Here is a 4679-nt window from a genome sequence, read left to right as displayed (position 1 = left end):
GAATTGATGGTGGCATTCAAGAGAATCCGGAAGGTTTAAACCTTGTCTGTGGTATTCTGAGTAGGATTTAAGGATTGAATGACTGTGACGAGCTTCAAACTCCTGAAGGCTGGGCATTAGTGACAGACACAAAAGAATCACTGGATTCTATTCCAACCTGATTGAGAACCGACAGATGATTAGCCGTGCTGTGATAGAGCGCGTTGAACATTTTCACTAAGAGGACGGGATTGTAGCCACTGACAACGGTGATACCCAACATACAGCTTGCCATGGAAAGTAGTAAGAAGGATTGGATGAAGACAGTAGAAAAGCAGAGAGACGAAAGGGACAAAGCATCTCCATACGCTTATCTGAAATTCTCACCAATGAATTACATAAGTATCTCTATCTTTATTTTATGCTTTATTCATAAATCATCTATAACCATTTGAATCTGCCTGACTGAGATTTACAAGATGACCATAGCTTGCTTCATACCAACAATCTCCGTGGGATCGACCCTTACTCGCATAAAGTTTATTACTTGGACGACCCAGTGCACTTGCTGGTTAGTTGTGCGAAGTTGTGATAAAGAGTTGAGATTGCAATTGAGCGTACCATGTTGATGGCGCCATTGATGATCACAATTTTGTGCACCAAGTTTTTGGCACCGTTGCCGGGGATCGTTTGAGTTTCGACAACTGACGGTTCATCTTGTTGCTTAGATTAGGTATTTTTCAGAATTTTTAAGAATGAATTCTAGTGTTTCAAGGTGATGTTCTTATCATCACCAAAGCTGATTGATCTTCATCAATTTAGCTCTTGAATGCAATGTCCTGCTGAAGCTTGGCTAGCCGTGTCTAATTTCTTTAGACTGAAGCTTTAGACTAACATTGCATGATTCCTGGAATTCTTATTAAAAATTTTGAATCTCTTTATTTTCTTCTCCATATAATTTTCGAAAAATCCAAAAAAAATTACAAAATCATAAAAACCAAAAATATTTCTTGTTTGAGTCTAGTGTCTCATTTTAAGTTTGGTGTCAATTGCATGTTTCTGTTCTTCTTGCATTTATCATGTGTCTTCATTGATCTTCAAGTTGTTCTTGATGATTTACTTGCTCTGATCTTCAAATTCTCTTGTTTTGTGTGTTTTGTTGTTTCTCATATGCATTCTCAATTTGTTAGTGTCAGTAGTATACAAACTTCTAAGTTTGGTGACGTGCATGCATTGTTTCTTTGATTTTAGTTGCATTTTGATTTTTCCTCATCATTAAAAATCCAAAAAATTTTTAATTTGTGTTTTTTCAAGTCAATAATACAGAGAATTGAAGATTCAGAATATATAGCAGAGGAATTACACAGAAAAAGTTGGGCGTTCAAAACGCCCCGTGAGGAAGGAAAACCAGCGTTTAAACGCCAGCCAGGATACCTGGCTGGGCGTTTAACGCCCAAAAGGGTAGCATTTTGGGCGTTAAACGCCAGAATGTATACCATTCTGGGCGTTTAACGCTAGGATGGCACAAGAGGGAAGATTTTGTTTTTCAAGTTTTCATAATTTTTCAAAATCAATTCTGTTTCAAATCATATCTTTTCAATCATATCTTTTCAAAATTAATTTCTTTCCATTATCAAAAATACTTGCTAACAATTAATGATTTGATTCAACATTTCATGTATGTTGCCTTTTCTGTTGAGAAAGGTTTAATGTTTGAATCATATCTTTTCTTGTTAGCCAAGTCATCAATTTTAAAAATCAAATCTTTTTAAATTATTTTTCAATCATATCTTTTCAATCAAATATTTTTAAAACCATAACTTTTCAATCATATCTTTTTAATCACATTTTTTTCAAATTAGTTTTCAATCATATCTTTTTGATTTCTACTTTCAAAAATCTTTTTCAAAAATCACTTTATTTCTTTTCCAACTTTAATTTTCGAAAATTATTCATCAAATTTTTCAAAATTTCTTCAAAATCTTTTAATTTATTCTTCCCCTCTTCTCACATCGTTCTATTTATGGACTAACACATCCTAATTCTTCTACCTCCTCCTTCTATTCCTCTGACACCTCAAGGAATCTCTATACTGTGACATAGAGGATTCCATATTTTCTTGTTCTCTTCTCTTTCATATGAGCAGGAGCAAAGACAAAAGCATTCTTGTTGAGGCTGACCCTGAACCTGAAAGGACCTTGAAGCGAAAGCTAAGAGAAGTTAAAGCACAACTATCTGTAGAGGACCTAACAGAAATCTTCAAAGAAGAAGACATGGCAGTCAAAAACAACAACAATGCCAACAATGCAAGGAAGGTGCTGGGTGACTTTACTGCACCTACTCCCAACTTCTATGGGAGAAGCATCTCTATCCCTGCCATTGGAGCAAACAACTTTGAGCTTAAGCCTCAATTAGTTTCTCTAATGCAACAGAATTGCAAGTTTCATGGACTTCCATTGGAAGATCCTCATTAGTTTTTAGCTGAGTTCTTGCAAATCTGTGACACTGTCAAGACTAATGGGGTTGACCTTGAGGTCTAAAGACTTATGCTATTCCCTTTTGCTGTAAGAGACAGAGCTAGGATATGGTTGGACTCACAACCTAAAGAAAGCCTGAACTCTTGGGAAAAGCTAGTCAATGCCTTCTTGGCAAAGTTCTTTCCACCTCAAAAATTGAGTAAGCTTAGAGTGGAAGTCCAAACCTTCAGACAGAAGGAAGGTGAATCCCTCTATGAAGCTTGGGAAAGATACAAACAATTGATCAGAAAGTGTCCATCTAACATGCTTTCTGAATGGAGCATCATAGGTATCTTCTATGATGGTTTGTCTGAACTGTCCAAGATGTCATTGGACAGCTCTGCTGGAGGATCTCTTCATCTGAAGAAGATGCCTGCAGAAGCTCAAGAACGCATTAAAATGGTTGCAAATAACCAATTCATGTATACTTCTAAAAGGAATCCTGTGAACCATGGGACGAATCAGAAGAAAGGAGTTCTTGAGATTGATACTCTGAATGCTATATTGGCTCAGAACAAAATATTGACTCAGCAAGTCAATATGATTTCTCAAAGTCTGTCTGGAATGCAAGTTGCCCCAGGCAGTACTAAGGGCGCTTCATCTGAAGAAGAAGCTTATGATCCTGAGAACCCATCAATGGAAGAGGTGAATTACATGGGAGAACCCTATGGAAACACCTATAATCCTTCATGGAGAAATCATCCAAATCTCTCATGGAAGGATCAACAGAGACCTCAACAAGGTTTCAACAACAATAATGGTGGAAGAAACAGGTTTAGCAATAGCAAGCCTTTTCCATCATCTTCTCAGCAACAGACAGAGAATTCTAAGCAGAGCCACTCTGACTTAGCAACCATGGTCTCTGATCTAATCAAAACCACTCAAAGTTTCATGACTGAAACAAGATCCTCCATTAGAAACTTGGAGGCACAAGTGGGTCAGCTGAGTAAGAAAGTTACTAAACCCCCTTCTAGTACACTTCCAAGCAATACAGAAGAAAATCCAAAAGGAAAATGTAAGGCCACCCACATGGCCGAACTTAGAGAGGAGGAAGAGGCAGTGATCGCCACTGAGGAAGACCTCAATGGACGTCCACTGGCCTCCAATGAGTTCCCTAATGAGGAACCATGGGAATCTGAGGCTCATAATGAGACCATAGAGATTCCATTGGATTTACTTCTGCCATTCATGAGCTCTGATGAGTATTCTTCCTCTGAAGAGGACGAAGATGTCACTGAAGAGCAAGTTGCCAAGTACTTGGAGCAATCATGAAGCTAAATGATAAGTTATTTGGTAATGAGACTTGGGAGGATGAACCCCCTTTGCTCACCAAAGAACTAGATGACTTGACTAGGTAGAGATTACCTCAAAAGAGACAAGATCCTGGGAAGTTTTCAATACCTTGTACCATAGGCACCATGACCTTTAAGAAGGCTCTGTGTGACTTAGGGTCAAGTATAAACCTCATGCCTCTCTCTGTAATGGAGAAGCTAGGGATCTTTGAGGTACAAGCTGCAAGAATCTCACTAGAGATGGCAGATAATTCAAGAAAATAAGCTTATGGACTTGTAGAGGATGTTTTGGTGAAAGTTGAAGACCATTACATTCCTGCTGATTTCATAGTCCTAGAGACTGGGAAGTGCATGGATGAATCCATCATCCTTGGCAGACCCTTCCTAACCATAGCAAAGCCTGTGATTGATGTTGACAGAGGAGAATTGATCATTCAAGTGAATGAAGAATCCCTTGTGTTTAAGGCTCAAGGATATCCCTCTGTTACCATGGAGAGGAAGCATGAAGAGCTTCTCTCAAAACAGAGCCCCCATAGTCAAACTCTAAGTTTGGTGTTGGGAGGCCACAACCAACTTCTAAGTTTGGTGTTGAACCCCCACATTCAAACTCTAAGTTTGGTGTTGGGAGGTTCCAACATTGCTCTGAGTATCTGTGAGGTTCCATGAGAGCCCACTGTCAAGCTACTGACATTAAAGAAGCACTTGTTGGGAGGCAACCCAATATTATATTTATCTATTTTCCTTTATTATTTTATGTTTTCTGTAGGTTGATGATCATGGAAAGTCACAAAATCAATAGAAAAAGCAAAAACAGAATGAAAAATAGAAAGAAAAATAGCACACCCTGGAGGAAAACTTGCTGGCGTTTAAACGCCAGTAAGGGTAGCAAATG

At 38.3% G+C, this 4679-nt stretch overlaps 1 non-coding gene across 1 annotated transcript; it reads right to left on the bottom strand.

The window, feature by feature from the left end:
- Positions 1-2657: 2657 nt before the first annotated feature.
- LOC112713006 (small nucleolar RNA R71) lies at positions 2658-2761 on the bottom strand. Its single transcript, XR_003158034.1, has one exon. It is a non-coding gene; the product is annotated as a small nucleolar RNA R71 (small nucleolar RNA).
- Between the last annotated feature and the right edge of the window lie 1918 nt (positions 2762-4679).

This window comes from Arachis hypogaea, chromosome 1 (genome assembly GCF_003086295.3).
Source record: "Arachis hypogaea cultivar Tifrunner chromosome 1, arahy.Tifrunner.gnm2.J5K5, whole genome shotgun sequence".
NCBI lineage: Eukaryota > Viridiplantae > Streptophyta > Magnoliopsida > Fabales > Fabaceae > Arachis > Arachis hypogaea.
This window is presented reverse-complemented; position numbering and strand designations above follow the sequence as displayed.